General features: G+C 41.0%; 1 long non-coding RNA gene across 1 annotated transcript in view; it reads right to left on the reverse strand.

Moving 5' to 3' along the window:
- Window positions 1-22920, reverse strand: part of LOC124956613 — a 38908-nt gene extending 15988 nt beyond the window's left edge. Inside the window, exon 1 of the long non-coding RNA XR_007103312.1 lies at window positions 22174-22920. This is a non-coding gene — a long non-coding RNA (uncharacterized LOC124956613). The remainder of the gene's footprint in view (window positions 1-22173) is intronic.
- Between the last annotated feature and the right edge of the window lie 2328 nt (window positions 22921-25248).

Here is a 25248-nt window from a genome sequence, read left to right on the forward strand (position 1 = left end):
TCCCGTTGAAATGATAGCTCTTGCGACAACTACCGCGAAATTTGACCGCATCGATCTCGAAAAATTTGCGTTACCTCTGCCATCTATCTCTCTCTTTCTCTATTCCTCTATTTCGCGTGCGTAAATTCGTCACGTAACGTAGAGACGTAAAGTGGCGGCTGCTGGATAGTTTTGGGGGGAAAAAAAAAGTGTATCGTTCGACGGTGGCCGATAAGCGTAATTAAACGACTGTCAGAGGCCAGAAACGGTCGAGCCGAGGTTAATGGAGGGTGAGAGGGTGTAAGTTAATCAACATTAGCTCGAAACCCGATATGGAAACTCGCCGAGTATTCGTCGTTTCGCGCTCGGCTGCTCGAGAGAGGCGTTGATCGTCGATGGGCCCTCTCTTCCCCTGGCCCCCTTTTCGTGACGCGATGATAGATCGCTAGGAATGAATTGCCGTTCGATAAAACGACGAAACGAATCGCGAGTATGTGTGTGTGTGTGTGTGTGTGTGCGTGTGCGTGTAGTAGAATAAGCTAGTGAGAAAGAGAAAGGCTCGAATAGAAGGTAGATAAATATACTAGGATATTTTAATCGAACGGTCCAACACAATGGACCAACGCATCGATCATCGCCGAAGCAGGAATTGCGATAATGCGAAATATACGGACGACCGAGGATGTTAAACCGATTTACATAAATCGAGTCTTCCCAATGCGCTTCTCTAGAAACTAATTCTGCACTTCGGACGCTCCCGCGACCGAATCCATCGGTGAATTCCATTAAATCCGATTTTATTCCTTCACCGTTTACCTTTTCGAGTCGGTCGATGTCGATGTCGATGTCGATCTATGTAAATCGAGTAACATGCAGTTCTGCGCGTATGCGCGTTGTGTATACTCACATCAAAATCTTATGCAAAAGTAATCTGTAACACTATTACGACGAGATAAAAACAAATACCGTCTCTAAGTTTAAAGATTTCCGATTTCGTAACGAAGCGATTCCTCGTTCGATAGACGAGGAACGAGACAAATACATGCACAACGATGAAACCGCAAATGCTTCAATTATGAAACAATGAAATAGAGGCACTGGTCTGCGCTAGTCTCCTTCTCATTCCGTCCCACCACCACTCTCTCTCGACATCACCACCACCATCTTCATTGCACCCCATCGTTGGTGCCAACTGACGCCAACTTCTCGTGCTAACTTGCTACCGTTGTTTCGTCGAGTTAACCAGCTAACTTCATACCAATCTACTGTGCTTTCCACCTTCTCCAGATCAGAATATCTCTCTCTCTCTCCCTCTCTCTCTCTCTCTCCCTCCCTCGCTCTCGCTCTCTCTCTTTCTCTCTTTCTTTAGCTCCAACCCATCGCAGATATATCCTTTCCTACGCGTCTTCTTCGACCTCGTGCGCCAACTGTCTGCGGTTCCAAGTGCGAATACCGCTCTAACCTCTGAGCCAGCTTTACACGACTAAACTATACGACTATTTCAGTATCCAAAGAAGCGAACGTACTCCTCGATGTTCTCTATTCGAAGTTACACTAATCTCGACGACCAAGCTCGTTTAGTTATAATAATAATTTGAGAGCAAGTTCATTTCGATACGTCGCACAGTTTACATTTTTTTGTTCCATTCGATGAATACCAAGACCAATCATGAAATCCTGAAAAATTAAAATTAAACGACAAAGAAATATTTGAAATGTGATGAAACAATAACAAAGTCCAGAAAAAATTAATATAAAATTTGTACATTGCGTACAAAGTATTAAGATTTGTTTCAATTCTATCATTTTGACAGTTTGATTATAAACGTTGCCACGTGAAATGGGGGAATGGTCGATATTTTTCAAAATAAATGCGTTGATGGAGAGAGAGAGAGAGAGAGAGAGAGAGAGAGAGAGAGAGAGAGAAAAGGGGGAATAGAGAGGACGGAAATGGCAAGGGGCGTAGGCGTCCGTCATCGATGTCGAGAGCTATGGCGTTCGGTTATAATCTATACGTAGCCATACAATCCGGCCATACGGTCGAGATAAGGCGCGCGCTCGTGCACCCAGTTACGCCCCCACCCACCCCCTTTTCGACACCCTTTCACGCCATTGATAGTTTATGTTTGCGCTTTGCCTGCTGCTCGCCGATCGACTCCGACCCGCCGACGTTATTTATCACTTCCACGCTCGACGTTTCGTTTTCAACGGCAAACCATGCCATGCTTTTTTCCTTCTTCTCATCTCATATCATTCGTGTCGCTCATCCAACCTTAATTGACTCTTCTTCCAATCAGGTTTCTAATTTCTATTGAGCACGAACTTGCTATTTTCTTTCCGATATTTTTATTAATTTTATTTTTATTATAACTGCTATGAAATTCTGGAATTCGCACGTAGAAATAATAACTTTTCTTCTGATTTATTTAATTTTCTTTTTGACCTTTTTTTTTTCCTTTTTATATAATCCAATCGGTCTTTTCTCTCTCATACGTCTTTGATATTTCTTCGAGTCAATGAACACTGTCAATAAATGCTTATTTCCGATAATAAAATGATACGTATTCGGTACGAGAAATTCCTCTAAAAAAAAAAAAAAGTGGAAGAAGGAAAAATTAGAAACTTATATCCTTGCGGTATCCAATCAATAGTTTGGCCGCACGATCGATCGTTTGGCACACGCTACTTAAATGTTTCCGTGTCATTCGCCAAACGCGACTTATTCGATCAGAGACTGGCCCTTCTCGGTGAATCGTGAATTCAATTTTGCGTTTAATACACGGGATCATAAAGTCGTCGTAACGCATAATCCAATGGAACCCTCGGTATCGGATGATTTATTTCGAATACAAAAAGCAGGGGAAGAGGTGAGGGAGGATGAAGAGAAAGAGAGATAACGAACAGAAGAAGAGGGTGGATTCGTCGACCGTAAGAGGACACCAAAGATTCGTCTTTCCGAAGGTGTCCGATTTTACGGCTGATCTAAGCGGCCTCGACAACTTCCTCGATGGCCTCCTCTTACCCTCGGCCTTTTAACGGCGTTCTTACTCGATTTTATGCTTACCTTGAGACACGGTAAACATATTACATAGCTCGTTCGCGAGCTTAAGCTTCCACGTGTTTCTGAAACCGGTGGGCTAGTCGAGCGAGAATGAACGATAAACGGATACTCGCTCGAAGAGATGACAAGGTCATCGTAGGAATATTAAATATCGGTCGGTCGCCGACCACAACGTGAACCGAGATGAATGGAGATTAATGTATACGTTCACTGTCGTATGCGCATACGTGTGTGTACGACGAGACTCATTTTTAATTCATCACACGTTCCGGTTTAATGTTAATAAGTCACGGTTAGTTTTTGCGCGTAATATTCTCATCGACCGACGTTGCACATAAGTTATTTTGTCGGATTATGATTAATAAAGACGCGTCTCTCTAGCATCGAACAATTTGCTTTCATGAGATACCTATATGTATAAATAAAGAAATAGTGAAATTTTAATCTTTCCAACGAAATTTATTTATTTTTTAATACATCACAGCGTCTCTTTTGATAAAATTCTCAATATTTCTTTCAAGATGATACTTTCAAGAGATAATGTCATCATCGGTATTCCTAAACCTAAATCGCCCTGAAAAAAACTATACGATACTAGCTTTTAGTACTATCGATCCATCGCAAAATATATACTTTTATAAAAATTATATACAAAATATATAAATAATAGCTCTTTCGATTTTCCAAAGGTGAAATCAAAATGATCGTATAAGCGATGAAATATTTTGCTGTCCGTTAACGAATTCCGGTTTTCCTTGAATGAAAGACTGGAGAAAGGTATACGTGAACGTGGCATCGCCGTCACCGCCAAAATGTAAATTGAAAGAATGATCGGGTCGTGTGGTATGAGTTGCTTCAATCCAACGTAATTCCTTTCTCCCTCTCCCTCTCTCTCTCTCTCTCTCTCTCTCTCTCTCTCTCTCTCTCTCTCTCTTGCTCTTCCACAACATCTTTGTTCGAAGTTCGAGCCTTTGTAGCCGGAAGTAATTACTTCGGTCTGTTATTCCACTCCGCGAAAAGCTTCTCACCGTCTCTATCTCTCCTTTCTCACGTAGACTCGGCTACAGGAACTGGTAAACGCTTTACTTTGAGGCACTAATTAAAATGACACGGCTTTGCACGAAAGCCGCTCCCGTCGCTGCCACACACCGCGAGAAAAATAGACAGAGAAAGAAAGAGTGAAAGGGGAGAAGAGAGAGAAAGTGCGCTTGTATGCGCGAGCGCATTTTTTGTTATTCCTCTTTATGCTCCTTCTTCTATGCTTTTCTTCGTCGAGTAGGAAGGAAATAAAACGTTTCTCGAGACTACGCGAGGATTTAAGGTTTGCTATTTAATTTTGGACGGAGCCCTGCGGAAAGCGTATACCAACCGTGATGACGCTATCCGTGTTCAAAACCTTTCCTCTTGTTCCTCCCTTTTTTTGTTTTTGTTTGCCAAGAACCCTGCGTTGTGGAAGACAAGAAAACGCAACGATAGTGCCGGTGAGGTATTGTAGCTACCATTGCTGGTGGCTGCCCTCGTGCAAATAAATTCGTCTCGACTTTTACACGTTAAGATTACGTAATAATAGAAAACATAGAGAGAGGGAGAGAGAGAGAGAGAGAGAGAGAGAGCGAACTAAACACTCGAGGTTTTACTAGCCCGCGTGCCCTTTTTCCTTGACTGCTACTCCACCCCTTTCTCTCTCTCTCTCTCTTTCTTTTTCTCCTCGTTGCTTCCTCTCGTCTGCTCATGCGACCCACTTCTACTTATCGTACGTTTCTCGAGTGTACTCGAACGTGCTCGAGTTCTCCTTCCTCGGCTTCAAGCGGGACCTTTTAATTCTACTTCAAGATCGTGGCACGTTCCATCGAACGGCGAAGCGTATCGGACCGCGATGTAATCCGTCTGGTAAAAGTTTTAACGACGACGTGACGTCTTCGCGAAATACGACCCCTGTAAATCGAATCTCACGAGAACCGAGTTCTGCTTTTTTGCGAAAATTTTTGCGTAAATTTCTGTCTCACGTGGAACGAAGAACGATGCGCGATCTTGAATTTGGTTAAATTCAAAAAGGAAAAAAGGATAAAGAGATTGATAAAAATAGAGAATTTCTTTCTTAAAAAGTCGAGAAAGAGCCAAAAAACGAGCACGATTATTTTCTTTTGGAGCGAGAAAGGAGAACGAACCTCTTAGAAGTACAATGCGGATCTAAACGAGGTTTCCTCGAGCGAACATTAAGGTGGCCGCCATAAATTCGAGGTTTTGATGTTCGGAGAAAAGGCCACGGTAACGTAGCCTCGGTGGTCTTCTCTTCGCGGCCGGTTCCTTCGTGCTTCGTCCTCTCTGGAGCTTTTTCGAGACGTAGCCAGTAAAACGCCGCGGAAATGGTTGTGTCGGAATGGGAACGGAGAATAAAAGTAAGACGAGACGCAGAAAGGAAACGAAGCTGGGCCACCGAAATGCCGCGGGAGAATTCACGATCCACGACGTACGTTTCTACTTTGGTATTTTGGCGGCCGTGCGTTACAGTAGAGTCGAGGAGTGCCGAGCGCCATCCGAGAATAAAGAAAGAAAAGGACAAAATTTTCCTCTCGAACCGCAAATATTACGCCGATACTTCGATCCGCTAGGAATACCCCTTGAGGATCTTCTCTTCGACTATTCGTCGTTTCATTCGAAAACATCGATCGTAAAAAAAATTGTGATTATCGGGAATGTTCGCTACCGATATTTCTCTTTTCCCTCTCGTCGTTCTTTCTTTCATCGTTCATACTATGCTCGTTCTCGTCGATTTCTTTCCTTTGTCTTTATCTATCCCTTGCGAACCTATGCTCGAGGTTCATCGAAATGCACGACGTTGAAATTCTTCTACGAAGAATTATTACATCCTCTCCACCTTTTTACTTCAACTCGTAACGAAGCTCGTTGCCAGGAACGACATTATTCGAAGCAATCCGTAAATGACGTATGAGATATTCGGTTCAGCATGATACTCATTCGGAAACTGGATCATCGCTCGCGACGATATTACATATAACTCGACTCCACCCCCTGCCACGACGTTCCGCCATTTGCAATTCATATCGTGTCTCGTGCATGTACGATGAAGCGACTACCGGTGACCGGGCTTCTGCGTCGACGTTGGCGTCGGTATTGGCGTTGTTCGCGTATTATCACTAGAGAGTAAAACGATCCTCTTCCGAAGAAACCTACCGATCTATCGATTACTATACCAGTCCTCTTCCGTAAAAGCAAACTTTCTAGTTTCCATCTACTACAAATTCGACCTACTGACAGCTTTAAAGGCTTCCTTCTTAACGATCGCCTTGCTAAATCTTATGATTGCATAACGAGAAATCGATGACGAGGGGAAAAATTGTCAAAGAGCTGACTAATCGTTTTCCAAAATACGTATCAAATATTTCGTTAGTCTAACGTCAAAACTTCGGATCGAACGAGAACTGTTCGAAATTCTCGAAAACTTGTATTCAAGTAATATTAGTTGGTCTCTTCTGTGATACACGACATTACGAAGCTTTCGTAGACAAGTATTTCTATATGAAGCCTAGATTAGACGGTATCGTTCCGACAAACTATTATTACGAGTTAGATAGTTAAAACTTTACATTAATCGACTTGCAAACAATCTTTGTACCTGCGTTACTCCTTGAAACGCAATTGTTCAACTGTACAAACAATATATAAAGTATTTATTCACAGGTTATTTTTCGTTTAAAAACTTTCATAACGTTACTTCCGCGAATCGAGCTTCGTTTCCAATTCTCGTTGCGTGCCGATCTATCAATCGTTTTTCTTCTTTCTTTGTTTTTTAACTCGGTCTGAGCCTAGACTAAATAAAAATCGATAAGTCCGACGTATTTCGAAAGTCACGCCAATCGTTCGTTCGTTCGTTCGTTCGTTCGTTCGTTCGTTCGTTCGCTACAAAGGCATCCTACCGAAATACGATACGATACAAAAAGCTATCTCCGTTCGTTTTACCGTTCGGTTCAGCTGCAACGTCGGAGAACCAAGGATAGAGAAAGTACGAAGAGAAAAAGAGGGTGGAAGGCTTTGTACTCGCAAATACGAAACCGACACTTATAAAAATCGCTTTTGACGCGAAACACGAATTTTACTTCGACAAATATTCTTTTGTCGAGGGAACGTTCGCGATATCGCCATATGCGTGCATTCGTAATTTATCGCAATGTTAAACGTTACGTATATCACCATTCACAAGGAACACCTTTTGTACATTTTACCTATCTCGGAGAGTACTATCGAAATTCAACGATAAGTGACGACGAAAGTGACGCGTTAGCGTGGAAAAATGAACTTATTGAAATTTAGAAACGTTCGATCCTACAATTCAATCCAGCATCCAACTTTTCTTCGATTGGACGAACTTGTCTGAACGTTCGAATTATCTGGATAATCGAATAAAAGGGAAAAATGGAAGGATGGCAAATTGTGGAATCGCAAGATCGCGAGTTTGTTTAGCAGGAGCATCACGAAGCACAAACAATTTCGTTAACGAGTCGGAGCTATTAGGCCCGATCGAAACTCGATTCTTGCGACAGATGTTCGTACGTGCGCGAAATCGCTCGTGCATAGCGTGTATCTGACATCAGGCTGCGTGTCACGTGCGATCGCCTCCGTTCGTGCGTGTGCACTTTCCTTCTCCCATGCGACTACCACGCGCGCAAGCGCTTGCATACCTGTCTCTATACGAAGTTACACAAATGGGCACATGTACACGCACTAACACATACACCGGACATATCACCGTTCACGCACGTAACTCGCTCGAAAACACTCTTCTTCGCTTTCGATCGTCCGACACCTTTCGCGCGTGTATCGTCTAATGGAAAGGAGGAGCTTTTTTTTATAAGCGTTCTCGTAATAGTCAACATTTCAAACGGCGACACGATAAAAACAAACGTGTTATGCCTATAACATCAAATTCGGAAGAAACGATCGTAAACATCTTAATTTCTAAAAGACATTTTTACTACGACCTTCTAGTCTCGTAACTCACACGAGAGATCGTCAACAATAACAAGGGCTCGCGATCTATCATTGATACCTTTCGTTCCCCTCTGATATTTATTTTTAATCGGACTCGAAAGACTAAAGTTTCGTTAAGTAGGTCGAACATGGAGAACGAAAGAAAAATTTTTTTGCCGCCCTTATCGACTCTTCGGCATCGGAAGAAGCACTATTCGAGAACGTCGACCTCTCCGGTCACGCGATTCAATGGGAAACGACTCCCGAACGAGCTCCTAACTTGGAGAAATAATGCAAGGACCAGGAAAGGTATAAAAATCTTACGCCATTCTACTTCCGTTTAAAGCGAACGTCCTCAATATAAAGTTCGTCCGAAGTTCGTCGACCCGAAGAGCCGATTATGTAAATAAATTTCTCTACCAATCCTTGGCGCAGGGCATACGATATCAAACTCGTAACTAACTCAGTTTCACTGATCTATAGTTAAGAATTTATTTTCTCTGAAAAAACCTACACACATATATATATATATATATATAAATATACATATAAACACATATTTTCATTCGATCGCGTCTTTTCAAATTCTCTTTCTCTTCGAAACAATAATCCCAACGTACGAGAAACGAATGGAAAATGAAAACATATAGGAGCGAGGATTAAAACAGATAAACGTAACGACTATGAGGGAAGAAAAACAATGTATTTATTATCAAGTTCCCGTAATTTCCTGATTCATAGCTAGCACTCTCCGCAATTCTTGTGGACGGGGAAAAAGAGAGAAAGAGAATCGTGCAACGTCGAAGTCGATAGTTGTAATGGTTAGTTGCCATACGCGCGCGCACGTACACACGCAAGCTCGCGTACATCTTTATATAGCTTGTCGCGGATTATGTAGACCCGCGTTGGAACATGTGTTCGTTATATCGCTCCGACGGAGTTAGTAACTCTTGGCTAAGGTTTCCCTCCGTCTCTACGCGTCGCGACGAGGTTGTTGCTAGTGGTTGTGGAGTTGCTCGGAGAGAGAGAGAGAGGGGGGGGGGGGAGAGAGAGAGAGAGAGAGGGAGAGAGAGAGAGAGTTTGGCTACGGGGGTGGCGGACTTCCACGTACGTTGTACGTTCGTACTCGCACGCGCACACCTGTGCACTGGAGCAGCGAGCGAGGTAGAGTATATGTATGTATGTATCTACGCTACGGGTAAATATTTCACGTAACTACGCTCCCACGAATTAAGCGGCTTAAGTGGATTAAGAGACGGGCTAGTCATCCGCCATTGTCGCGTCGTACTTTTCGCGCGCATCGACTTGGCACGATCGTGACTATCATTAGACAGGCTAATCGAGCGTCGGATAAATGTCGACTATGATTTCTTATTTCCATTCCTTTTTCGCAAAGTTTCCCAATGATTATTCGATCCTATCTGTCGAATATTTTGAAACTCCATGGAATAAAACGTGTAAATCGATTATTTCAAATAACAAAGTAAAAAGTACCTATCGGTCGGAAAGTTTACGGTATCAAGAATTTATTCTTTACCGCGATGCTTTTATATCTTTAACGGATGTAATTCATGATCGAATTTACGACGCACGTCAACGACGACGTTTTCTCTCGCTATTTCGTTCGTCGGCTAATTGCCGAGCCGATCGCACAGGTGTGCACACAAGGCGTGTCGAATAAGTTCAAGGACCGAACGAACGATTAAAGCGAGAAGGCCGTTCGATCGCACCTCTTCAAACTCCCTAGGCTATGTTAGTCGTTGGGCACGTAAAGATAGACGATACTGCAATTTCCTTGGATCACTTTCTTCGATGGATACACTTTGCTCTCATAAAGACTTTTATAAAAATGAACGGATTATATCGTAAGTAGAACTTTTAATTCAAATCGAATAATTGACAAAACGTAGACCTTTTTATATATTCTTTGACGAGCAACCATAACCTTGTCGCAATTCTTAATTCACGTGGAAAGAAACTTCCATCCGACGAAGAATCTCATAACGAACCGTGCGCATTTCCGTTTGTTTGCCCCGAAAATTGTAATGACGAGAAGAGCCTTTTTCGTGTCCTAGAAAGCAACTACCTAGAAAATCGGCGTTAGCCAAGATAAACTGGACCATTCGCGAATTCATCCAAAATGCGAACGAAAAGAATCAAAGTCGGCGAATCTCATGGACCGCGATAAGAACGTAATACCTGAGTTTTTCGCGCACGTCCAACGAGAGAAACCTTCGTGGAAATGACAAAAAAGTACGAGAAGAAAAGAAGAAACTTTTCCAATTTTTATTCAACGAATTTTCAAGAAACTCGCGAAAAATGAAAGATTATCGTGGAACCAATAATTATTTCGACGAAAGTTACGATGGCATTTAAACCAGGTTACTGCGTAAAATATCATATAAGAAATAACAAGGAACGCAACTGACAAGGAAAGAAAAAGCAATGAATCTTCCTTTCGTCGGGGATACTTTATCTTCAGCAAATAGAGCCGATACTAAAAAGGACCTTTAAGGTTTATCTTCGGTATAAAAGACTCGGTTTGCTTTAACCGATAAGCGGCTAGCAACCATCCCATATTAAGACTTATTCCTCGAGCCACCGAGAAGATGCTCCGATAATCTCGCACGAGCCGAGCTAGCTTCGTTCGTTTTCTCTTTCGCTCGTTCGCAGATACGTTCTCGCGCTAATAGAAATAATACGACGCGCTGAAAGTAAACAGGTGTACGGTAGCGGCCGGTTAATACGCCGTGCGGACGTAATATACGGCGTTGGTGGTGGTACGTGGGATAAACGACGGGCAACCGGGTGCAGAGCGAGCGTGCATTTGCCGTTGAGCGTGTAATTTAACGTCCCGTGCCGGTTCCGCCTCTTCCCCCTGCCCCTACCCCTCGACCTCCCTTCTATCCACCACACCGCAGGCCACACACACACACACACGCGCGCGCGCGCGCGCGCGCGCACCCCTTTCAACCCTCGTGCTCGCTCTCTCGACTCCTCCTCTTCCGTATCTCTCGAATGAAACCGATATCGACTGTCTCGACGTTACCTCTCTTCTGCCCTTCCGTCTTCTTCTAACGAACCGAGGAAATTCGATGATCGCGGTCATTTTACCAAGGCCCCCCCCCCTCCCCTTCCCCTCTCGAGAACAAAAAAAACATCCTCGCGAGAAACAATTTCGAAACTCGATAGAAATGCGAGATGAAGAACGAAATTAAAATAGAAGTTATAAAACTCGACGTATGCGGTAGGTATGTGTGTAAGTAATAAGATAAATATATTGGGGAGGGAGGAGGGGGAAAGAAAAATGAAGTAACGCACCGGACATATCGATTTGACGTGAAATAAAATTCTAGCGAAAGCATCACGTTGATTTTATATAATTTCTCCGAACTTCGTATACATTCGTACGTTTATTAGGTACGATAGATCAAATGTTCACTGAAGTATCATATTTTATGTGTATAAGATTGGTGAGTCGGTAAAGTTTAAACAACGAAAGGGATTTCCCCGTATGTTCTATTATTATTGTTTATCGTATCGTACCATTATCACCGTACGTACACAACTCTGAAAAGTTCGACGTAGCGACTAAAAGGCAAACGCGTTGCGCGTGGAAAGAGAGGGTAATTAACGTACGGTGGATGGACGTTATCCGAGGGTTGGCATCGTCGTAGACAACATCCGCTCGTATATCAGCACGAACGGGAAGCGCCTACGGGAAGGATGCAAGGGCACTGCGTTATAACGAACTTTCGCGGACGGACTTCGGCTCCACTGACCTGCCAATAATTATCGACGTTAGGTACTACACGTACTGATAGAGTGGCTGGCACCTGTTTACGAGAATCCGTCTCATGCATGCACCAGAAACTCCATCCGTGATCGGAAAGCGGCCCAACTCGAAATTGCAATTCTGATCCCAGCGGAAAGTTCGCTCTGGCCGATCGAAAATTAATTAAGGAAAAACAAGTTCAATTAATTTACGTCCGTCGACCGATGTAAAAGTAATTATCGAACGAACGAAAGAGCTCGGACGGACGCTTGCACGGCTTCCTCTTCGTTATTTTCTATTATAATATTACGCAAGATACAAAAGAAGAGCCTCCTAACGAATACGTTTGAGATTTTACCTCGGCCAATGATGAAACGATTCCTTTCTTTCTCCTTTTTTTTTTCTTTTTCTTCTTTTTTTTAACAAAAACATCCAACCTTATAAGATATCCGATTCGGCTTCTTTTTATATAGACTTCTATTATCTCTCCCCCTCTCCCTTCACGTAAAGGGAAAGAAAGAAAAAACAAGTCACGGAAACAACGTTTTCGTATCAGAGGCTGGCACGCGTTAGCGTGGAAACATTTCAAAGTCGAATGTACGCGAGTAAAACGTATACAACGTGTAAAGAAAATATTTTTGTTTCAATCAAAATGGAACGAGTATCTGCTTGTACCTCTCACGTTATACTCGTATTGAAAGGGGAACGTGGAAGAGTATTTTATTACCACGTGGCGGATAATACTGAATGTGCTCTACTTCCCTCCTCGTACACGATGCGTATGTACCATTATAAGGGTACCTGGGTCGTGGATATTCCAGCTATGAACAGTCGGCTACGAGCAACTCAATGTGTGACGTCATGAAGAGATGTTTTGTTCCTATATATTGACGTTGTCCTTTCGTGCTTGCTCGTTGTAAAACGAGTCAGTGTTTACCTTGTGGATGAAAAGGCGAGAGAAAGACAAAATGGAGCTTGAAATGTTGCCTATCGTTATATACCGTCATTCTAATTATCGCTACTTCGATTCGTTCGATAAAAAGAAAAAAGCCATTGGCATATAAACGAATACGCGTTGATTGCAACTTTCTTATGCACATTATTAAATATGTATCAATTTCTTACATTTTATTCGATCGATCAATGCTACTAACCAAATCACGTTCATCGTATGTCTGATCGCTTTTGGAAAAAAAAGTTGTATACATTAAAGACAGAAAATGGATTCGACCTCTATTTTCGCGTATAATGACATATTCCCTATTCGAAGAAAATAAGAGAGGATGGCCCGAAACGAAATACGACCTCATATCGTTGTTGCTTGTTAACTATAACGAGCCAAGCTTACGTATATTCGTTACACGCTTAGGGATTAGCCACGCTAGATAGAGTGAAGAGAGAGAGAGAGAGAGAGACAGAGAGAGAGAGAGAGAGAGAGAGAGAGAGAGAGAGAGAGAGAGAGAGAGAGAGAGAGAGAGAGAGAGAGTAAGGGAAAGACTATTATGTATACGCGTGCGCACAAGTGCATCGGTGTACCAAGTGGATAGAAGCATCTGTTGAATAAGGGCTCGTCGATGGAGGCAGAAAGAAAGAGGGGGAGAGAGAGAGAGAGAGAGAGAGAGAGAGAGAGATATTCATGGCATAGACTCATTCCGCTCTACTTACTGAGTGATCTCTCGGATTCAGATGCTGTATATCTGTCGATGTGAAGAAAGTTGAAGAGCGTTTCGATTCGCTACTCTCTCGTTTGTATCTCTTATCTTTTTAATATTACACTAACACTATTTATTTAGCGCAATTTTGAGAGTATCCTTTCTCGTAGTATTAACTAACGATCATACTACGTCTTATTCAACGATCCAATTTTCTCGGCTATAATTACAGTCTATTAGTATAAATATTATTTATATTATTAGAATTTATCTGTTTTCTCATCTGCGTATACGTACGAGCGAAACTACGTTTACTCCGAGTCATTATTTTCGCCGAGTCTCACTCCACTTTGTAATCCATAGACATTTAGAAAAGGAAGCGATGAGAAAGACAAAGAGATTGAGAGAAAAACACAAAGAAACGAAGAGAGAGAGAGAGAGAGAGAAAGAAAGAATGAGAGAGAACACGATTAAAGCCGCGGTTACGTTATATTCGTATTACCAACGACTAATTGCTTCGTCGTGCTCGACTTTTCTGCCAGCGTGACGAAGCAAAAAGGTGTCCCTTCCTCCCTCCTCCCTCTCTCTCTCTCTCTCTCTCTCTCTCCCTCTCTCTCCCTCTATTCGCTCTTTACTTCCGTCGCAGAGTATGCGCGAGGGAATATACTCCGTTTGTAGGATGTATGAGGAAAAAGGAGGAAAGGAGAAAAAGGGGACAGAGAAAGAGAAAGAGAGAGAATTGCTGTAGGTAGATACGTACGTATGTATTTAGTGTACATATACTATAGAAGCGATGCTCACTGTGTATTCAGAGCCGCGGTAGAAATTACACGTCGATTCAGTTGAAATTATCGTGCATATGTACGTCCGTGTCGTACGGGCACACACCCATGAAACAACACGTATGCGAGCCCGTTTAAAGTTAATATTTACGGACGTATTTGCACAGAAAACGGGGATCCTTCCGCGGTGACACAGCTCATCGTGCTTCGTTAAACGTTACGGATATCGATGCGCGTGATATTACCACTGAGAATAGATAATGCACGAGCTTCCATATTTTTGATTACGCATCAGCTATTCAAATGGAAGTGTGTTATAAGAAAATCTCATGAAAAAATCACAATGTTATCTTTCGTTTCATCGTGTAATACAACGTACGCGTCGATTCAACAACTTTTATATCAATGGACAAACGTTCGAAATACGATCTTTTTCTTTCGCTCGTAGTATTTTAATTTGGAATATCTTTTAAATTGGAATAGATGGAAAATAGTCGATGAAACAAATAGACGCTCGATATTCTCCAAATATTTAATAATTTTTTTTCTCGACTAACTCGATAAGATCATCTTGAGCATAGGATAATACTGCACCATAATACTCCATCGTTTCGAATAATAAACCTAGAAATGTTATCCTTCCAACAGCGTTTCGTAAAAACCGTATGGTGTAGACATTTCTATAACGCTAAAGGCAGAGTTGAACCCACGAAAAATACATTCGTGAATGCGAACGAGAGAGAAGCTCAGCCAAAACCGAAATATCTTTCCGATTCGATTCACCGTTGTAAATGGAACGAAATAATCTTCTTTTTTTCCCCAACAGACCGAAACTTCGTTCTGTGCAATCTCCCTGGGACAACGCGTGTAATTAGATGAAAAGTCAATATTCCGACGAAAATGGGAATTTATTTTTCTACTCTACGGCATTTATGTCGACGCTTCCGCAAATTATAAAACAAAAGTATATTTTCGAAATAGTCCTCGAAATGAACTAATTCTAAATAATTCTAATTCTAGATTATCTCGATATCGGCTAGTTGAAGAAAAAATAAATTTCCGATACGAAAACGTAACGCTATCGAAGTTCTTTTTTTTCTTTTTTTTTCGTAAAAACCAAACTGTATCACATTGATACCACATTAATTAATTTATAAGAATATACCATGCATACGTTGAAATATAGGAAAAATCACGAGCAGAGTGAACTTTTGCCTGGTCCCTTAATTAATATGGTATATTACAAAAGCGTAAAAAATAGTTCAGGTTTTCATTTATTTATTTTTTCTTTTTTTCTTTTTCAAGAACGATGTTCACGCTTAATAACTTCACATAGCAAAGGAATGCATAGCAGCGTTTAAACGGCATGTCACACGAGAAAACGAGAACCGTCGAAAATTTAAAGCTACATTTCTAGACGCAAGAAGAACTACGTTGAGACTCACATTTGCGAACGGTCCTGTTGTCTTGTATCAGCAAAACCTATGAAAAATCTATGAAAGTGCACTTGCATACGTAGCGTTTTCATACATATTTGAAAATCGACGTTACCACTTGGAGATTGTGCGAATGCATAATGGATTTTCGATTTAAGAGAGATATTTTTGTCTTATTTTGTTTAAAATGAATTTATACAATTTATAGACAAAAACAATATTGTTTTAAAGCCATCTAAATTAAGATAAAAATAATAATAATAATAATAATAAACATTTGCGCCATGTATAAACAAAATAAAATATCGATCTTATAAAATACGTAAGATCTTGAATCAACTGAAAGCAATGACTTCGTAGGGACACCGAAGCAAACCCATGACGTTGCAGATCGCTAACAATGATACAAGTTGATGAGCAATCAGAAATACACGATGGAACCAATCGATTCTGTTGTCAGGGGCCACAACACGCATATGGTTGAAGGCAAATGAGTCATGTATACTGGACGCGAGACACGCGACGCGTTAATATTCCAAGGGAGAATCAAATGGAAGAAGATTTCGTCGATTCGATAAATGCACGAAAGTTATTCTTGGTCTTTCCTTATAGATTTGCGAAAGACGACGATGTTGTTATAGACAGTATAATATATACAAATGTGAAAGTTTAATGGAAAGAAAGAAATGGGCAAAGTGTTTCTCGTTTCGATAAGTGCGGTATATATTACTCGTATACGGTAAGAGAAAACTCGAGCGATTTCAAAAACGTAGAAGAGGATCGAATAGAAATATCATAAGTAACAAATCGAACTTCTTTCTTCTTCGAACGCGATCCGATGTTTCCGAGGAGAGTTTTTCGCACGGCGAGCAAAGGGGACCCCACCAATTCGGTTTTACGAGGAATGAGAGGTAAAGAAGAGAGAGAGAGAGAGAGAGAGAGAGAGAGAGAGAGAGAGAGAGAGAAAGGCAGAAAAAAAAGAATGAAGAAGGGCGAAACCCGAAACCTCGACGGTCCGCAATCTTTTCCACGAGCATTCTCCGTTGGGGCAACGTAAGCACTTTTGCGAGGGAAGTGAAGTGGTTTTCCTCGCGTGCATAGCCAGACATCGCTCGTGGATTTCGTGCGCAGCTAAACCACAAGCCACATCGTTTCTCGTCGCAATAGGCATCGTTGCGTTTTTCAACGTCCCCTACGCATTTCCCACCTTTCGTCAAGAAGGATCGTTTCTCCCTCGATCGGAAACTATTCGTTTTTCACATATTTTATTTCAATCCTTTGAATCTTCGTCGCTTCAATCGTTTCGACTCTCAACTTATATTTTAACGTTTACATAATATAAATATAAAAGTATAGATAAACAATGTTACCAATTAAGTAGCTATTCTCGAGGAAATTTCAAGAAAAAAATCAGCGAAGCTATCGGTTAACGAGCAAGCTGTTCACATAACGTTAGCTATGTTGTAAGTGGCGTCGTTTGAGCGCTTCGTAGAGATAATTGTCGGCGGATGAGATAATAATGGACCATGATGGAAGATGTTTAATCAGGGATAGATGATATGATAATAATACGAAGGCCGCGTAAATTGAAAGTTAATTAAAAAAAAACTACCATATTATTTTGAAAATCTTTATTCCTTCTTTTGTGTTTACTTCAGTTCCGGCTTAAAAAAAATTGTTTGACCGAGCATTTTTTTTCTTTTTTTTTTTTTTTTTTTTCAATTTTGCGACAGCGAAAATTAACGAAGAAGAAACAAAAATATTTTTCCTTTTTTGATCGTCGAACGTAATTTAATCAGTCATTGAAATAGTCATCGATGATATACTTACCAAGTAATTACAAAAAGTCACAAAATACACAACATTCCGAGACATATCAGCATTCCTTTTGTTAATAAGGCCGACAAAAAATAATTTCGTTAGCGCAACAACGCATATTTGTGGTAGAACTGCGATTAAAACCGTACTAATGCAGGCGAGTTCGTTCTTTCCCTCATTGAAACAACTGCGGCTGCAGTTAGATCGCGACGAAATTCAATGTGCGATATGATCAATGGTCAGAAGAGTAGATTGGCTGTCTCGTAAAGCGAGGTTTCTCTCTCACTCTCGCTCTCTGCGAAATTTTGCGATTAATTTAGGAACAATGAAAAAGCCAATCGAAGCAGGAAAATGAGATTCCACGACACGGTAAACGCTGGTGTGTAAGCCACTTTCGTTTCGAAATGGTTATTACGTTCTTGATATACCGCGAATTCTTCGATTATCCCTCTTTTAAACGAGGAGAAAAAAGAAGAGAGAGAGAGAGAGAGAGAGAGAGAGAGAGAGAGAGAGAGAGGGGAGTGGGAGAGCAAAGAGGACGTACAAATCGATTCGACTATTACGAAGCAAAAGTAATTACATAACCGATTATTCTCCGCATACAACTCTGGCTATTACCAATGTACCACCATACGTCATTGTTCTAAACAAGCTTTCAACTAGTACGACCGGTTTTGTCAGTTAACGTCGATCCAGAAAGCTCTACTAAATTGTGGTTATGTATTACTTTAGTTAATCGTAAGAAAGTATAATTACACTGCGATTGGAGTAAGAAACCCTTTATTTAAGACGAAGGAATAAATTTAATTCTATTATTAAAGAAAGGATATAAAGAGGAGTAAAAGAAATTAAATGTAACGTAAATGATTTTTCGAGTTTTTCGCTTTTCCGTGACTTTCGTAAACTTTCCGGTGATGTGCGCACTCTCCGACTTGATCGCGGTTAAGCAAGCTTTCCTTAGAAAACTTTGACGAATACGATGGCGACGGCGAAGGCGGCTTGTGGGGAACTTGGAATTAGGCCAGACAGACGTGCGTGCGTTTCTGTATCCGTACACACTGTCCTTTCGTCGACTATGAATCATTCAGCTCTTTTGCTCTCTGCAATATCCAATCTCCGTCCACCGTTTTACATTCTGCAAATTTACATTTATTTTCTTTCTTACTTTCTTTTTTTAAGCGATCGTAAGTTTTCTTTTCGTGGATCGTATATCATTGCTATCGAAACTAATCCACGATATTTAATATCGGCTTATTTTTGTTTCGATCATTCCAAAGATTCTCCGATATATAGGGAAATGAAAGAGAGAGAGAGAGAGAGAGAGAGAGAAAGAGAAAAGAATAACAATTTTTACCAGGAGAGAAAATCTTCTCTATAGCTTCTTCTTTTTCTTTTCTCTTCTCCCGTGGTAAATCATTTCCCGGTCGCAGGATCGTTAAGTCTCCTCGTCTAATTTACCGAGTTAGATAGGAAACCCTTCAATGTCTCCCTTCGTGTTCCAGCCTTCCGTTCTGTTCCGATCCTTCCCCGACCGTCGACGAGCATTCGACGACGGGGCAAAGACGAAGGGAAGACGAGAACGACTACGAAATTTCAATTTCCGAAGCGAGTCGCAATGTCGAGCATTATCGATGCCGTTACGCGGAATTGCTTGGCACAAGCTCGCCTAGCCGGATGTAACTTCCCTTCTTTCTTCTCCATAGTGTTTCTGTCTCTCTCTCTCTCTCTCTCTCTCTCTTCCTTTTTTCCTTCTTTTCCCTCCGCTTCCGTCTCCTTTTACACTCCCTTTCTTCTTTTCTACCAGTCGTTGAACGGTTGGCTCTTTCTCTTTCTTTTGTTCGACATAATTCCACATCGATCACCAACACGTGATTCTTTATTGTCCAAGAAAACAGACCAAACAAAGAAGACCATCTTACGTAATTCATATATGTTATATATATATATGACATGTACACACACACACACGACCAATTTTTGAGTAATGTTAGATTATTTTAATGTAGTTTTCATCAATCTACGCTTATTTACTCTTTAAAATCCTCCTTGAAGGAGATTAAAGATGAAACAACACCCACGAACACGGAAGACGATTTTGCCCACGAATATTTTCTTTAACATTTATTTAGATTTCCGAGAAAAGAAAATAACGATAACGAAAGAGAGATTATATCTGACCGTCATTCCGCTTATCTAACACCAATTCACACGCTATGATGGAGAAACGAAAGAATTTTTCTACATAAGCACGAAGAATTATAAACGATAACAACGCAAATCGTCCGATCGGCGGTTTTTCTTTTCGCGATGATTAATCTGCTTATTCCGATAAAGTAATACGAAATCGTTACATAATCAGTTTATATAATTATATTCGAATTGATCGGATAAATTTGACGCATCGATGGTCGCATTAATTTGTCCAAAATATAAAATGATTTAGTCTATTGATTTTTCACTTTAACATATGTATATACGAATTTTCATTTTATTTCGTTTTTAGTCTTAAAACGATATCATTAATGTTACGAGATCTTCTATGTTGACCGAGAGAAATAATATTGACGACGTTTATCGGTTTTTATTAATTCAATATTAAATGTGAAATATACGAATAATCTCACTTGCAAAATTAATCATTTGTAGCGCTTTGTTTTCGTATCAGAAATTTAGTTTAGATAATCTACCGTAAACGTTTTCGAAATAGGTAATGCGAAATACGAATAATATGCATAGGACAGAAATAAATTAAGGTCGCATGCACGTCGAAAGGAAAATTTCATTTATTTGCGTATGTATATATTCTCTTCCATTTGACTTAATTCGTAATAAATTAAAACGCATAGATATACGCTTTTTCTAGGCTATGCGCCTTTTTTTTTTATCGTCTCGATAATTTTTCAACAATTGTTTTTGTCTAATTAATCGAAATGCGAGAAACAATAGGAATGAAATTTTGTAAATTGCATAATTCTTTTATTTCGCACAAGAAAAGAAATAACTTTGAGAAGACAATTCGGTCCTTTAATCGTCGTGTCACTTTTAGTTTCGTTTTGGCATATCGAAAAAATAAGAAGAAAACATAGCGATTATAGTGCGACGTTGTTTTCTATCGTTGCCTCGTTTCTACTTTTCTGCACATCCCGTTGTTCTCATCTCTATTTTTCTCTTTCTATTTCACTCTCGCTCTCGTTCTCGTTCTCTTACTTTTGCACAAGCGTCACGTGTCGCCATAAAGCTACGTGCCAGTAGAAACAAAGGATCGAGACTCGACCCTTAGACAATTTTTCGCGTGAACAAAATAGAAATGTGAGTCAAGGATTTGGCTGTAAGAAACTAACAATAAACGATCTGTCGAAGCGAGAAAAAGGGAGAGAGACGAAGGGAGAGAATCGAGAAAAAAAATACTTTTATGCAACGAAGCGAATTACGTCCTTTACGGATAATCCTTCGTATACGTCGTGCGTTTATATGATATATCGTATTTTCTGCTGATATAGTTACAAATGGGTTTATGCCAAATTGACAACGGTTGTCGAATACACGATCGATGTATCGTTATTTTTCATGATAAAGCAAACGAATGGCGGAAAGAAAAGCATCGGAAAATCGACGTTCGGAAATGCAAAAGATGACGACGACGATGACTAGGAGAACGTAATCATACGTTAAGAAGGCTAACGGCGATGTCAATATAAACAGTTGACCGTCATTGAAAGAGAGACGACGTGCGCTATATATTAGCGAAGTCGCCATTAATAGATATTATGCAAAGGAACAAAAGAGAACTGTTATCGAGCATTGGTACATCGTCGACACGTCGAGTGAGAAATGTCGGAAAAGGCGAGCACAAAGGTAGAAACGTTTTCTTTTACGTGGTCACACGCAGGTGTTCGAGGACGCGGTATGTCAATGATGATCACTACGCGAAAGAACGTATGAGAGACAGACACGTTATTCTCTCGATTTACGTTCGGTGCTTTACAACGACGAACGATGTTCACACGAAGGAGAACTTTTTTCTCATTTAAGTCATTGAGGTATCTCTAATATTAGGCTAACGATACGTACTATTTCTGTCTCGTATTTACTCAAAGAAATTCATTGGAAGGAGCTTTGAATATCCAAAAAGAAAAAAGGAAAAAAAAAAAAGAAAAAACAGAATAAAAAGCCAAAGAAACGAACAAGAACGTACGCGTTATCTCGCACGAACCAGATGTTCGAGGACGCGTTATGTTAATATGGTATAAATGCGTTCGATCTTGGAGCTGTTGCTCGATCGAATCGTCACGATTCACTTAGCATACGTACGAGAAAGAAAAATACGAGCTTGTTTCAACGCATAGAAAGGAATAAAAGCAACTCGTGGCGATATGATATAGAACGTGAGAACGTGGTCGTTAGTCTACATGGTGGACAACGAATTCAATTAATAGTAAAGAGGCGCGAGCGTGCGTTTTCACCGAAGTCGGCGTGCATACGTTACACATATTTTATTGTCCGTGCATGTATATGAAAAAGAAAAAAAGGAAAAAAAAAAGAAAAGGAAAAAAGAAGAATTACAAATGCGACTGGAACCAACTCGAAAAAACAGAGAGAACGAAGAAATGTCGTATGTATGAACGTATGTATGTATGTATGTATGTATGTATGTATGTATGTATGCGTATTCGCAACATACCCGATGACCATAATAACGATCCTCAAATTTTCCACGCTCGTCCACGCTTTTCTTTCTCTTCTTATCTTCTCTCTTCTCTCTTCGTTCACTCTTGCCAACTATCGTCCAGTTGAAAACACGTTCCACGATAAAAACACCGCGTCTTTGATCGCTGCTCGCGAGCCTCGGGTCAAAAGGCGAGGCTCACGAACGGCGACGTGAACGACAACATCGACGACACCTCGAGTTCTCTCACTTTCGAAAACTATCGAAACGAAGAGGACTCCCTTTCCAGTTGTAAAATCCTTTTCCAGAGAGAAAATTCAAAGTTCCTGTCCGTAATAGAAAATGAAAAGTTTAGATCGCCCACGATCTCTTTTCCCGAAGAAAAATAATAAGAGGGAGAATAAGAAGTAGATGAGTACTCGAAGGTTAAGTAAATCGTAGCTGGAGGGGATGACGATGGGGGTAGGGAGGGGGGGGGTGAGATGGTAGAAGCGTAGACGGTCTCTCTTCCGGTGCGAACAGGTGGGCACACGCTCGCGACACGCTGCGCGCCGCGGAGAACACGCGAGTCTCGTGAGGTACGAGAAAACGACAATGAGAGAAGACGCACGCGTCGCGACGGCTTGACGTCGACTAAGGTAGATCGGTCTCGGCTCTTCACGCCACACACCCCCACCCCCATGCCGCGCCAGTCCGCGCCAGGCGCGTTCGCCGTCGACGCCGCGACGACGACGACGCCAACGGCAAACGCTCCCGCCGGCGCTGAGGGCGCCACCAGTTTTCATATCTCTTTTTTTTTCTCCTCTTCCACTCTTTCCCTCGTAATCTCTCTCTCTCTCTCTCGCTCGCTCGCTCTTTCTCCTCTATCCCTTGCATCATTTCTTCGAGATTAGCGCGCGATTTTCTCCTCGCCTCGCACTTTTCTATCGAGACCTCGGACTACCGACACTTTTCTATTTACAAACCCGATTTCATCCCTTCCTTCGTTCCTCTTATATTCACTCTTAACAGAAAGCAAGGATTATCTCGTCTTCGTCTTTTATCTATATGGACTTACACTTTCGAAAGCTCGTGACATCTCGAGGAAGATCTTTGTGATTCATTCGGACCGAGATATCTGATGCAACTCTGACTTATGAAGCATCGATTCGAAAAAGAGATAGCGTTATATAAGTTTGGTATAAATATATCATGATATATAATAGTTATGTGTTTTCTCTCTCATGCGAGCCAAGAGAAATTATGCGCCACTTTTTTTTTCTCCTGTACAAAGAGTTCCTTTAATAAATTGTTTCGAGTAAACGCGCGACGCTGAAGCTATTAGTGCTTTTTCGATAATCCAAGTACGATCATTACGATGCTCTCGCATAACACACAGAGTGGCGTCTATGCCTCGATGGTGGACGGCCGCACGCGAATGACCTCGAAGATCATTTGTCATACTGTCGCAAGTTTGCTAGTTAATGCGCCGGTCTGTAGCACGCTTGCGCGCGCGTCCACACGCACGTTCTAGTTCCTCTCGTCGAGACCATTCTTCTTGCCGCAATTTTCGAATTATAACGCTCCGCTGACACACTTCGGCGCGTGTCTTTGGTGCGTAAGTGAAAATAATAAACACAATGATATACATTTACGTGCCTAATATTCTTTATTTTGCTCTCAAGGTCAAAAATTGACAAGTGGTAGATCATTTCGTGGGAGAAAGAAATCGCCCTCTCGGCTCTGGGGCTTCCTCGAATTTGATAAACTTCAAGTTTTAACGAACTCTCGTAAGTCCTAATATGCGAAATATCAATGATCATGGCTTGACGCCGTTCGAAAGAAATTCAATGGATTTAACGAGGAGCCGCACTTTCGCGATCAAAACCGTTTCAATGGTCGATAATTAACTTGTTCGAGATCGCACCGGGACAATATTCACCCACGGAAGTTCTACGTTCGCCCAATGCAATAAAGTTTAACGGCGATTACGTCATATACGAGCTACCGTTGAATTATCGATTTAAACATTTCATCGATGCACCATTGAGCTTTGAATTCTCTCAAAGTTTATATCCTAGATTGTCCATATTTTATTGGCTTATTTATTGCAATCGATCGAGCCAATCGAGAAAAATTTAACAATTATTAAAAATTGTTAAAGTTTCTCGAATGACTGTGTTTAACTGTTAATACATATTCCGATATAACGTGGTACTCGATATAACGTTGCTTCGAAGTACGATCGGTTTTATCTTCATTTTCCATTCTATATAGACCAATTTGTATTAAACAAATAATATTATATTGCGATTAGCGATATTACGTATAAACTAGAAATCAACCGAGGGACCGTCGTAAACATATTTTCTCGACGATCGAATGCACACACGCGTATCATGTGGTTATCTCTTTTACTCTCTAGACACGGAAAATGAGAGGAAGAACTTTAAAAACTCGTCGAATCGTTCAACGTTCAAGTTTTGCATAAACTTTGAGAAAAATTATATCTCAAGATCGATAGATCACATCAAGGCCAAACGAGTAAACTACTCTGAACTCTGGGAATTGGATCAAACGATCGACCGATTCCAATTTATGTCGTTTACAATAGCACGCTGTTCTCGTTCGCATAACGATCGAACAAGAACAACGAGGAATCCTATGAAAGAGAAATAGAAACATAGAAACGCGAGAGAGAAACATACGGTTTATAGGAGGCACCGAAATTAGCGTTCGCCAATTATTGGCGGCAACACTTTATCGATTTCTTATTGTTATCGCTCGTAAATTAATTAAATTAACAATTACGATTGGCACCACGGGGCAAACCGTGCTCGTAAATAACGTTGCCTATGTTATTCGCGTGTGCTTACATTAGTGCGTACGTTTATGCATATGTACGTTCGTACGTACTTACGTGCATACGTACGTATTCACGATGCGATATCCCGGAGCATATGACAATACGGTTTTCTTTCTTCTTCGCAAAAGGCGAACGAGAAGCGTGAGGAACTGGAATAGGGATGGGGGTAGAAGAAGAGGACCGCTAGGGAGAAAAATATACGCGCATTTTCAAGAGGAACGACTCTTAAATTTATACGAGTGCTG

This window comes from Vespa velutina, chromosome 22 (genome assembly GCF_912470025.1).
Source record: "Vespa velutina chromosome 22, iVesVel2.1, whole genome shotgun sequence".
Lineage (NCBI taxonomy): Eukaryota > Metazoa > Arthropoda > Insecta > Hymenoptera > Vespidae > Vespa > Vespa velutina.